This window comes from Zalophus californianus, chromosome 4 (assembly GCF_009762305.2).
Source record: "Zalophus californianus isolate mZalCal1 chromosome 4, mZalCal1.pri.v2, whole genome shotgun sequence".
NCBI classification, from domain to species: Eukaryota; Metazoa; Chordata; class Mammalia; order Carnivora; family Otariidae; genus Zalophus; species Zalophus californianus.
In genome coordinates, this window is record NC_045598.1 from 113,688,077 (window position 1) to 113,701,458 (window position 13,382).

The following is a 13,382-nucleotide window of genomic DNA, read 5'->3' on the forward strand; positions in this document are numbered from 1 at the left end:
TAGTTTTTCTTTTTGCATCTCTGTTGAAAGAATGCAAATCCTATTCCAATAGCAAACCTCTTTTAGTAAACTAGTACTTAAATTAGTCCTAATTTTCAGGAAGAAAAATGAAATGATGTGCATAGATTTGGGTATTGATTCTACACCAACATCTTTGTTGAAAAAATTTATTATTATTGACTCATAGCATAATGTTTAAAGACATGTCAGACATGCAGTTTTTGACTATAGAAAAAATGGGAATGAAAATTAGTAAGTCAAGGGGCCCCTGGGTGGCTGAGTCGTTGGGCGTCTGCCTTCGGCTGGGGTCGTGATCCCAGGGTCCTGGAATTGAGCTACGCATCGGGCTCCCTGCTCCGTGGGAAGCCTGCTTCTCCCTCTCCCACTCCCCCTGCTTGTGGTCCCTCTCTAGCTGTCTCTCTCTCTGTCAAATAAATAAATAAAATCTTTAAAAAAAAAGAAAATTAATAAGTCAAAATGAAGAGGAATAATAATTAGAATATCAAAAAGAGATCAGTAAATTTTATAGGAGCTCAGAGATCACAATCAGAAATGCAATTTATGGAGACACAAAAGATTTGATATGGAAAAAAGTCTGAACAATAAAACTTATTTTCCATATTATCCTGATATAGTCATAATTAACCTTGTTCCAAAATTTAAAATGAGTCAATCCTACTAAAGGGTGTTTTGACAACAAAGAACTCTTTTCTAGAGGAAATAAATATGCCTAATTTTCAACACATTTAAAATAGAATTAAATTTCCGATGAACTTACTGTGTAACTTAGCACCAATTTATTGAGAAGTTTGATGATGTTGAGCTGGTAGCCTCGAGTCAAATATTTTTTATTTTTAAATTGAAAATTAGATAGTACACAGGAATAAAATAAAAATCAGATAGCAACTAATTCAGATGGATTTTTGCCATTATCACTAACATTTAATATATGAAAATGACCAAAAATGTCTTTTCAAAGTATAGGGTAAAAAGGTTTTAAATTGCTGTGTGGTGCTAGAGTTAGTACTGAAATCATTCGTATGAAAAAGTGGTCTCAAATCATGTAAATAATGCATGGGGTGTCTTTCCAATAGACGTTATATTTTCTGAATACAAATGACAATTTGTAAATGTAATTCCTCTATTTTCTATAATACTTTTGATTTCTAAGAGTACTCTTGTCTACTCAAGCTATATTTGCAAGTTTGGGATTATTTCCATAATGCCACAGTGTAGAATGAGCTTCAGGCTTCTTTGGTATTAACCTTGGGGAGGATTTCTTTAACTCTGCTATGGTGAAGCCATAATTGAATTTTAAAAATTTCTTCTGGAAATGAATCCTTCAAGCTGAGTCTATGCAGTATTAAGTGAAAGGACTATCTGGAAATTATCCGATTTGGAGTGAATAAAGGTAGCAGATTTAAGTAAGTCTCAAGGCAAATATCTGCAGTATGACTTAGTTTCTACAGTTTAGATTAACCTGACAAATTTCATGTTGGCCCAGAAACCTCAACCCTTGGAACTTGAGTTGGGATTCTTTTGTTGCTTAAATGTTTTCGATGCCTCCTAAGCTGCCTCAGTACTCAGCCAGGTGTTTCAGGATCTTGTAGAGAAGACTCACTGAGTAGCAGGTTTTTTAAGGAGACAAGATTCCACCTGGGGCAGGGACTGACACTGCACTGGGCAAGCTCAGGAAAGGTGACCTGGAGCTCAGGAGGGGCCAGTGCCCTCCGTGGCTTGAGCCACCTCCGGCCCTAGACACTGGCAGCTTCTCTCTGGGTGCAGAGGGGGTTGGAGGTGGGGGCTTCACTCGTGGGTGTGTACTCCTTGTCTCTGTTCCCTTGTTGCCGTCTTCTTTTCCCAACTGACCTCCGCATCCCTCCTCCTCCCACTGCCACAGTTTGTGGCATATTTAACATGAGACATATTTAGCATGTTTCAATGTCTTGTGTCTTTTCACTACTTTTTTTTAAAGATTTTATTTATTTATGAGAGAGAGAGAGAGAGAGAGAGATAACCAGCAGGGAGAGGGGCAGAGGGAGAGGGAGAAGCAGACTCCCCGCTGAGCAGGGAGCCCAACACAAGGCTGGATCCCAGGACTCTGGGATCATGACCTGAGCTGAAGGCAGATGTGTAACCCACTGAGCCACCCAGGGCCCCTTTTCACCGCTTTCTAAACCAAATTTTTAAATTAAAACTTGAACCCACTAGCCCCATCTCCTTTCTTGTTTAACTTTCCCCAAATGCCTCTCTGGATGGTTGAGCAAGAGCCTTTGGGGACTGGATTTCTGTCCTTCTCCTTCGGCTTCATTTTCATGCCATTCGAACAGCAAAATCTCCTTCTCCGGCACAAAGTTAACTGTCTGTCCTGCAGGTAAATTGTGTGATCAGTGTCTCTCATTGCTTTTCACTCTCACCACTTGTATTGAAGGTGGAAATTCATCCCACATAGTTGTGGGGAGTTGTCATTGACAGTCATCTGGGAATCATAGTTGATATCTGCCTTTCTCACTGTTTGTGGTGTTGTCACCGATGACTAACCACAGTCCCTTCTCATCATCTGAACCCACCCTTCTGGGCATCCCTGCTGTTGCTGTGTGACTCTGACCCGTAATCTCTTCCTGGATTGACCCACAGCAGCCTCCTCTGGTGTCCACATCTGCATTTCACCCTGGTCCCAACACATTTGCTGTGATGTTGGTAAAATACATGAGCTTTCCAAAACTCATACCTCATGCTATTCTGCCTGAAATTCTTCAGGGGCTCCTAACTAGACAAATTCTAAAATCCTTGCATGACGTTTGAAACCCTTGAGAACTGAATTCCTGAATGCATCTGGCAGTTTCCAGTCATGTTCCACGCTAGACCCCGCTGCTCCCAGGGACCTCGCTGCAGTATCCTGTGCCCTACTCACATGGACCCTCCTGCTTGGGGACCCCTGGCTCTGTCACTGGGCTGATGATACCCTTACTCTCTCCCTCTTACTCTGTACCTAACATAACATTTTCTGGTACCACATACTAGAGTAGATCCTTTTTTACTTGTCTGATTTCCTGCTAGAGTCCAGACGAGGAGCCCTATGGGCACAGACCATCTCTTTTTATATTGTATTTGTTTTTGCATATTTAATGCATAGGAAATCCTCAAAATTTTCGGTGGATTAATAATATATTTGTGCAGATCTGAGGTCAAAGTATATTCCCCACTATTCTTTCCTCAAGTTATATAATTATCAGCCGTTTTTTGAGTAACTGCAATGATCTACATATCACATTTTTCCAAGAAAATTTGAGTTAATCTAACAAGAAATCCATAGTATATCATTATCGTGAAGCTTTTGAACAGTAGGAATTATACAGCATGTAATGGCTTGGTATAGATAATGCTATCTTGACTGCTAGAGAAGGCAAATGAAAAAGCAAAAAATAAAAACACAAAAACATTACCTACAACCGGGTGTTATAGTTTAGCTATTCAAAAAAAAAAAAAAAAGGCTATTACTATTGACTCTGGATTTGGTTTCTGACTTTTAAAAACTTTTAAAAGTTTTTTTTATATAAGTTCTTTTATAGCTACCATTTTTTTTTTTTTTCTACTGAGCATATTTCCCCTTCTCCCATCAAATAAGGATTGTATGAAGATCCTGGTCAGGATTATCTTGGCCTTTGGATTCTATTAGGGTCATATTTAGAACTTGGCTAGAGCAAAAATCTGGCTCCCACACACCCCTCCCTGACCAGCATTCTGTTTGGCAAAGCCTGCCAGGTGCCTGATTGCGCAGAGAAATGGGATGGGATCACTCAGTGTGACAGTCAGGAGAGATTTCACAGATCACAAGTGTTTGGAGAGACAAGTCAAAACTGAGCCATGGAAACGTGGCCTGCCATCTTCCCACTAAATGGGGGTGGCTTGCCAAGCAGGAGTCCAAGGTCACATGGCGGCACTGCTCTTTTGGACAACAGCCCAATAAAAAGAAATGTCTTGAGGTATACCACTGGTGTATATAATTTTTTGAGAAAAAAAAAAAATCCAGACTCCGTTCTTTACCTGGTTAGCTAGCAAGCACAGGGAAATTGGAGTTTAACATGACTTGGTGGATAATAAGCCTCTAAGTAATGACATTTTTACAGTCCGTCCTCAAAGGAGTACAATGCCAACTTTGTTGTGAGGCAGATGGTAGGGAAAAAGGTGGATGTGAATCTGATCATTTAGCAGGCAAATTAATTTATGTGACAATAACCAGCCTCCAAATTGGGTTTATTGACTCATTACATTTTCTCCCTATGAAATTTAGTAAAATGCCAAACTCTACATTTTAAAGGAGCTGAAGGTTATTTTCTCATTTTAAAAGGGGGCACATTCAGTATAGTTAGGATCCATATTGACAATATTTCTACAGCTTCAAGTTAGTTGGTGATTTTTCTGTAGTTTATGGATAAGGTGTTTGCAATAAAATTACCGTCCCCAGGAAATCCTTAATCTTAAAAATAATCAATTACTTAATTGCTGGATCACTTTTTTTTTTAGAAGCTCAAGTAATTTTCTTCTTCTTTTTTTAAAAATGATTTTATTTATTTATTTGACAGAGAGAGACACAGCGAGAGAGGGAACACAAGCAGGGGGAGTGGGAGAGGAAGAAGCAGGCTCCCCGCTGAGCAGAGAGCCTGACTGAACTACCCAGGCACCCTCAAGTAATTTTCAAAACAAAAATAAAACAGACCAGTAAAACCTCAAATCAGTTTGATAAGTGAAAGAAAAGAAGCCTTTAAAGGGGAATGTGGTGAAAATTTTAATGTCATTTTGAGCTACTCTTTGAGTTAGAAGAGTCTGCTTACTATGCAAAGTTTGTCTCATTTGATCTGCTAAGGCTAACTTAATGAAGAGGAAGGACTTTTATTATAAAAAATCAAGAAAAGAGGGCGCCTGGGTGGCTCAGTCGATTAAGCGTCTGCCTTTGGCTCAGGGCACGATCTCAGGGTCCTGGAATTGAGCCCTGCATCGGGCTCCCTGCTCAGCAGTGAGTCGGTTTCTCCCTCTCCCTCCGCCCATCCCCTTCGCTCAGTTCTCTCTCTCTCTCTCTCTCTCGCAAATAAATAAATAAAATCTTTAAAAAAAATCAAAAAAGAAACAGAAACACTGATATTGTTGATGAAACTGGACAGTAGAGTGTGCAATAAATTCTTATAACCCATATATTAGAATCACTGGCTAAGTCCTTGTAGGACGACAATATCAGGTATGCGTGGGCTTTCTAAGGCCAGCCGGGCTTAGCATGCTCTTGACCCTTTCAAAGCCACATCTTCCTAAAACTTTCTCACTGTAGCTTTTGCTTATTTCTACAAGCCAAGAAAATGGGGTAGAAATTTCCTTTTTGTCTGCAATATACAAAAGTAATTGGTATAGTAAGCACACTTTAAATTTATTTTTTTTTTATTTATTTTTTTTTTTTTCAATGTTCAGTTTCCTTTAATGACCCCCATCTCCCTGAAGGGCGGGTACAGGCAGCTAGGCGATGGCAAGACATGTTCACTTGAAGATCTTGCCCTGATTGAAGGTTTTGCCCACATGCTGGAAGGCCCCCTCCCAGGAAAAGTACTCTCGAACCAGCGTCTGGGTCTCCCCGCTGCCAGGATCCAGTTTCCGCCATGTGTACGACTCGTAGTCCACCTGCCAGTCTGGACTCAGCGGAAAGGCAAGCTCCTGGCCTCGGAAGACCCAAACTCCAGAAATGGAGCTGCTATTGTTGGTTCCAAAGAGGATGACACTGGCAAAGGCATTCTTCCTCAGCTTGTCCAACCGCTGGAACATTCCAGTGATGAGGTTACAGCTCATGAAGGTCTGGGTGAGCTCCTCAGGGAAGCGGTACTCAGCGTACCACAGAGACCAGCCATCCTTATCAAAGTGCTCCCAAAAATACGGCAGCGCCACAGAAAGAGTGTCCTCATTGGAGTACTTGCGCTTAAATTCGTCCAACACAAAGGTACTCTTGGGCAGGTGAGCAAAGGGGTCCTTGGCCTTCGGCTCAGCAGCCAGTGCCTGCTCACATTCATCCATCTCCTCCTCAGGAGCAGGGGCAGCAGCCTTTTTCTCCTCTTTCCGTTCAGCCTGGGGCTTCTGCTTCTCTTCCCGAGAACCCTTCTCTTTCCGTGGGGTGTCCTTTTTAGGCTGGCTCTCTGCAAACTTTTTAGCGTCAAACTGGGCCATCTTCTCGCAGAGCTTCACCTCCCCCAGGATGGCCCGGAACTGTGGCTGGTTGATGCAGGTGACGAACCAGCGGGTGGTATTGGGGAAAGCCTGGCGGAAAGAAGGCTCCAGGACCTGTTTATAGAGCCACAACAGGGTGCAGACGACTGTGATGTCAGCCAGTGTCACACGTTCGCCCACCAGGAAAGTCCTAGTCTTCAAGTGAGCATCCAGTAGCCCCAGAATTCGCCTCACTTCCTCCTTTGCATTCTCTGTGGCCTGCTTATTGTGGTGCATGATGCCCAAGGTGGGGAACACCCAGGTACTGGCTGGGGGCACTATGTCACTATCAGCAAAGCTCACCCACTGCACCACCTGGGCTGCTGCCTCTGGAGTACTTCCCCGCAGCTCCTCATTGCTCACATAGTAGGCAATGGCATGCTCTCGAACACACAGAATCCATCGTCACCCTCAAATGCTGGAACCTTGCCGGCAGGAAATTTACGGAGAAATTCAGGGGTGCGGTTGGTTTGGCCGAAGTGGAAGTGGGGTGGTGCGGAGAGCACGCGGACCTGAGCCCCACTGTACTGAGCAGCAATGAGAGCCTTGAAGGCCCTCCAGTTTTCAGGATATGTGTACAGGGTCCCAGCCGCCATGGTGATTCCGCAGAGAAAGGGGGTGGCTAAATTTATTTTTTAATAAAAATATCACAAAAATACGTTATTGTTGGCAAACATTTGAATGGAGTAGATGGATATAGGCTGACAAGGGCATGTTCCCTTTTCCCATAGAAATTATTCGGGGGAAGGCCTTTGTATTTATGAACACAGGGGTGTGCATGCACTTTCTGATTATTGCCCTATTAGTTTTTTAAATAAGTAGGCTGGTATTATAATGTTGTTCTCTGACTGGTATTATTCACAGAGCTACATGGGATTCTTGAAATGTTGGCACATCACTACAGAAGACCATAGTCTTTTCATAGCTGCTTAATATTCCAAAATGTAAATGTATTTTATTTTGTGTACTTGGGTCTTTTTGTTTCCTCCTCTGAGATGGATAAAAGACACATCTTCCCTGTTGTGGACAAAAACTCTAACTTCATCATTTTCTTATGTCTTGCCCAGAGGAACAATCCTGCAGGAGATACTGGAAAATAAGTACAAAAAAGCATAACAAGGACTAACATTCCTTAATTTATTTAGAAAGCGGTTTAATCAAACAAATTATTTCTATAAAATGTTCTCTGCCTAGTATGTCCCCTAAAACACTCATGCTATTGTGACCTCCTCCTGGCCCAGGGTCTCTCCTGTAGCCTGTCTGGCCCCTCTTTTCTGCCTCTTTCTAGCCTTGAGCATGACCTCCAGACTGTTGCTCCTGCAACTTGGATCATGGCATCTTGTGCTCAGAGATCGCCGGTGGCTCTCTCAGTGGCCAGATTTCGACTAACTCTGAATCGCTGTGGTGATATCTGGGTCCCTTCACAGGCCAGCCTCAGTGGGAGTCAGGGGGGCTGTATGCTCTGACCCATGGCGGCTGATCGTCTGTGACTTCACTGGTCACCTCGCCGGCCCTGTCTGAGCCTCAGTTTCCTCATCCACAGAAGGAGGGCTCTTACTGCATAACCTACGTGGTTATTTTCCATTGTAAGACTCTAAGCATTTCAGCATTGATCAAAGAGCTGAGAAATTCTGTTTGCCATGCCAACTCTCAGATCAGCAGTATATTTCATCCTCACTCCAACACAGTTTAAGATCTTTTGAAGGATTTTGCTTCCGTTTTAAACATATGAGTATTGATGTTTATTGAAATCTGAAAGCCGGATGGGACCCGGCTCATTTTCACATTCTGGCACCACTTGCAGCTAGTGACATGAGGTGCTTTTGCCAGCAAGGCCTGTTTTAATCAAAAGCTTTCATCTGAAATGCAATTCACAATTTCTGGGTGGTAAAGAATAATTCCCCATGGGATGAATGTACAAAGCTGTAATGCTGAGCGCTTTAAATACTTTCGATAGGAGGTAAAACTGATTTCATTGAGCAAACTTGTATCAACTGCTCCTTGCAAGTCACTCTTCTAAGGACATGGGATGAACAGGATGAAGTTCCTGCCCTCCAATAGCTTAGAGTCAAGTAGCAGATTAGCCATGAATATATTAGATATTCTAACATGTTAGAGTATAGTGAATTATACTATTACAGAAGACTTAAAAACTCTAGGAGTTCACAGAAGGCAGAAAATTACTCTTGACTAGGATGCAGAGGGAAACATTCATGGAGAAAGTGGAATTTGCATTGCATAGTTTTTTGCTTTTGTTTTGGTTAGTAACAATTAAAGGGCTTATGGAGGAGGAAGTTGAAACTAAGGTTTAGAGTTCTGTATTGGTGGGGACTCCAGTTTTCCTCCCCCTCCCCCACTCCAGACATCACGGTTAGCTTGAGTTTCAGTGATAAACCTGGTGAAATCATGACTACCCTGGGGCATATGTCCCTGGGAGTCTTAGCTGTGGGAAAGCTGGGCATGGCAGAGTTTCAAACAGAAATGAGAGAGCTGTGACACCGTTCGTCGTAATTCACGACCGATCTGGCCATAGCCAGTAAAAGTTTTGCTACCACAGTTGAGGTTTGAGCAGTGATAATCATGAACTCTTCAGACCCTTCTCCAAGTTTGGAACCAGTGGAGAAGTAGATGCAGAAATCAGACAGGTGGTCAAAATGATATTTTCTGTCCTACTGATGCACCTAAGGGGGAGCATGCAGATGGCATCTGGCCAGTAACCCCATGCCCCCTCCTTCTCACCTTCTCCTTACCTGCCTGAACTGACTCCACCTCCCTAGCTGGAGGCCTTCCCTGGCAGCCTGGAGGGTTGACTGAATGAGGGAGCACACGCTGGAGGTCAGGCAGCTACCTGCAGGGGAGGGGAGGGGTGAGCAATGCAGACAAGCTCAGTCCCCTCTCAGAATTCTCCAATCCGAGAAGGCATGCCTCCCTCCGGGACAGTGAGTGTGGGATAGAGGCAGAGGCCACAGGCGAAGGGTGTTCTGATACAAGTGCTCAGTGGAAATCTCCAAGGCATGAGGAACATTCCCTTGGGTTTCATTTTCTACAGCAGGCTGTGGTTTGATTTCTGGATGGAGGAAGCCATCAGTTTAATGTTTCATCCTCAGCCTGGCTCTAGCTTTCATGAGATGGATGCTCTGACACCCAGGTTTGCCCGCATCACTCCAGATGACCTCAGTTGTCCCAGGACAGTGCCTCACAGCACCCCCTTGTGCTCCAGGACAGTGCTGTTTTGAGACTGACAATTCCCTTCCTGCTGTGTTCTCCAGCCCTGGTCCTGCCCAGCTGAGCAGTGGAGTACAGATCTCCAGACACTATACCACATAAATAAAAGACCAACTAAAAACGCATCTTTCTATAACACCAGCAAATAGAAATGTTTCAAATTTGGCCATGGTGAATTCCTGTACATTAATAGATTTCCAGGGAGAAAGTAGAAACTCAAAATGATCCTCCCGGTCTTTAAACCTCTCAGCCTCAGCCAAAAAGTCTTCACTGTGATTCCTGGTGACAGCTGTAGCTTGGGCTGTCTTTGCCAGCCACGCTTCCTTCAGGACTTCAGAAGTCCAACCGAGGTAATGCAAGCTTCTAATTGTTTCATTTTCTAGAGAATCCGGAGGGCTAATAGGACATGTACCACACTACCATCTCCACTCCTATCAAATGCATATATGCGCCTATGCATGCATACATGTGCACATATGCACACACAGAGACACAAACATGTGCACACACACATACATGCACACAAGGCACAATACACATACACAAATGTACACACAAATATGTGTACACACACACACATACATACATAATAGACACATACATAAGCAAGTCACTGTTGGTATCACGGTTAACTGAAGCAAAATGATGTCCACAGAACCCAGCAATTAATGCCATGTGGAACCACACTTGGCATCCAGGGCAAAGATGAGGTGATGACTGATGGAAGAACAGAAATCTAGACAATTTTTGTTTCAATCTCAGCACTATGTCAGTTAGTGTCCACCCTTGTATGGACTTAGGCTTAACTGGAGGAACTCACTCATCAAGCTGGGGAAAAGCTCATCTGTGTATAGTGTTTCCTCTCAGTATTTTGCAAATTTTGTTTATTAAAAATTTTGTTTGTTAAAAAATTAGAAATTTGCACAAGCTGCAGCTACAGACCCAAGGCTTTATTGATGTGTGTTTCTTTCCCACCCGGCATAATGAAACCTCTATTTCAGGTGCCCCTTTTTTCCCAGGGGCCCTGACCTACTAAGGTTGAGCTGAGGGCAGAACTCTGACAAATGACACAATGTCTGCTCCTTCTGTGTCGCTGTCACTGCCCCTTGTTGCTGGGACTACACTGACTTCCTCCTCCAGCAGGTGTTCCCACCTCTGTTTATTTCCCTTGGAGAATCACTTTTGGTGGATAAAGGCCTGGAGCTGATGTTGCTGAACTTGAGCCCTGAGGTTCTTGTAGAGGACCATTCCTTGTCATGGGCTCCTGCTTAGAACATTTCCTGTTTTCATCTTTTGAATTTTCCAGGCATTGAATATCTTGTGATTCTTTAATAACAGTATAAATACTTCTTTCTGCTATCTAAAGTAGTGATACATGTCTCTGGTATTCTATTATTTTTGTTGTTGCCTTGATCTTTTTGTTTTTGTCTTATTGAGGTAAAATTGGTATACAACATTATATAAATTTTAGGTGTATAACATTATAACTTCACATTTGTATACATACACAGTGATCAGCACCACAAGTCCAGTTATCAACTGTCACCATACAATTGAGCCGTTTTACCTATTTCTCACCCCAAATCCCCTCCCCTTCTAGTAACCACCAATCTGATCTCTATATTTATGAATTTACTTTTGTTTTGTTTTTTCATTTGTTTGTTTTTTAGATATCACACATACATGATATCATATGGTGTTTGTCCTTCTCTGTCTGAGTTATTTCACATAAGACCTTCAAGTTTCATCCATGTTGTTACAAATGGCAAGATTTCATTCTTTTTTTTATGACTGAGTAGTATTCTACTGTGTGTATCTATCTATCATCTATTTATCATCTATCTATCTATCTATCTATCTACCTATCTTTCTATATCTATCTATCCATCATCTATCATATAATCTCTATCTATCCATCCCACATCTTCTCTATCCATTCATCCAGTAATGAACACTTAGGTTGTTTCCATATCTTGACTATTGTAAATATGATGCAGTGAATATAGGGGGTGCATGTATCTTTTCAAATTAGTAGTTTTGTATTCTTTGAATAAATAAGCAAAAGTGAAATAGCTGGATCATGTGGTATTCTATTTTTAATTTTTTTGAGGAATCTGCATGTGGTCTTCCATAGTGGCTGCATCACTTTACTTCCCATCAACAGTGCACAAGCGTTCCGTTTTCTCCACATCATGGCCAATGCTTGTTTTTCTTGTCTTTTTGATATTAGCCATTCAAAGAGTTGTGAGGCGATATCTCACTGTGGCTTTGAATTGCATTTCCCTGATAATTAGTGATGTTGAACACCTTTTCATGTGCCTATTAGCTATCTGCATCTTCTTTGGAAAAATGTCTGTTTAGGTCTTCTGCCCATTTTTTAATTGATTTTTTTTCTTGTTGAGTTGTATGAATTCTTTGCCCATTTTGGATATTAACCCATTGTCAGATATACGATTTGCAAATGTCTTCTCATTTTCAGCAGGTTGCCTATTTGTTTCATTGATGGTTTCCTTTGCTGTGCAGAAAATTTTTGTTTTGATAATAATCCCATTTGTTTATTTTTGCTTCACTGTCCCTTGCCTTTGGAGTCACATCCAAAAAAAAAAAAAATGATTAAGACCAATGTTAAGTAGCTTATTGCCTATGTTTTCTTCTAGGAATCTTATGGTTTCAGGTTTTGCATTCAAGTATTTATTTTGAGTTTATTTCTGTATATGGTGTAATTTATGTGTATAATGGTCTTCTTTCTTTTGCATGTGGTTGTCCAGTTTTCCCAATACCATTTATTGAAAAGATTATCCTTTTCCCATTGTATATTCTTGCTCCTTTGTTGTAAATGAATTGACCATATGCATGTGAATTTATTTCCGGGCTCTCTTTTCTGTTCCACTGATCTATATGTCTGTTTTCTACTTTATACCAATACCAAACTGTTCTGATTACTATAGTTTTGTTGTATAGTTTGAAAATAGGGAGCATGACACCTTCAGCTTTGTTCTTTCTCAAAATCACTTTGGGTCCTTGGCATTTTTTGTGGTTCCATATAAATTTTAGAATTATTTGTTCTAGTTCTGTGAAAAATTCCATTGGGATTTTGGTAGGGATTGCATTGAATCCATATGTTGCTTTAGCTAATATGGACATTTAATAATGTTAATTATTCCAATGAATGAGCACAGGATATCTTTCCATTTATTTCTGTCTTCTTCAATTTCTTTTATTAATGTCTTGTAGTTTTTAGTGGACAGGTCTTTTACCTCCTTGGTTAAATTTATTCCTAGGTATTTTTTGGATGTAATTATAAATGGGATTGTTTTCTTAATTTCTCTTTTTGATAGGTTGTTAATATATAGAAATGAAACAGATTTCTGTATATTAATTTTGTATCCTTCAACTTTACTGAATTTTTAGTTCTAACAGTTTTTTGATGGAGTTTTTAAGGTTTTCTATATATAGAATTCTATTGTCTGCAATATTGGCAGTTTTATTTCTTTCCTTCTCATTTGGATGTCTTTTATTTCCTTTTCTTGCCTAATTGTTATGGCTAGGACTTCCAGTACTACGTTGAATAAAAGTAGTGAGAGTGGGCATACTTGCCTTGTTCATGATTTTAGAGGAAAAACTTTCGGCTTTTCACCATTGAGTATGATGTTAGCAGTGGGCTTGTCATATATGGTCTATTCTATTGTGGTACATTCCCCCTATCCCTACTTTGTTGAGAGTTTTTATCATAAATGAATGTTAAATCATGTCAAATGCTTTCTTTGCTTCTATTGAGGTGATTATATGAAATTTATCCTTTTATCACCCCTTAAGTTGGGCATGGAGCCCAACGTGGGGTTTGAACTCATGACCTTGAGTCAGACACTTAACCTACTGAGCCACCCAGGTGTCCCTATCCTTTGTTAATGTGG

The 13,382-nt window shown here is 41.2% G+C and overlaps 1 pseudogene across 1 annotated transcript; it reads right to left on the reverse strand.

Moving 5' to 3' along the window:
* Nucleotides 1-5,437: 5,437 nt before the first annotated feature.
* Nucleotides 5,438-6,858, reverse strand: LOC118356927 (annotated as a pseudogene). Its single transcript, XR_004820042.1, has one exon. The product of XR_004820042.1 is annotated as an elongation factor 1-gamma-like (transcript).
* Between the last annotated feature and the right edge of the window lie 6,524 nt (nucleotides 6,859-13,382).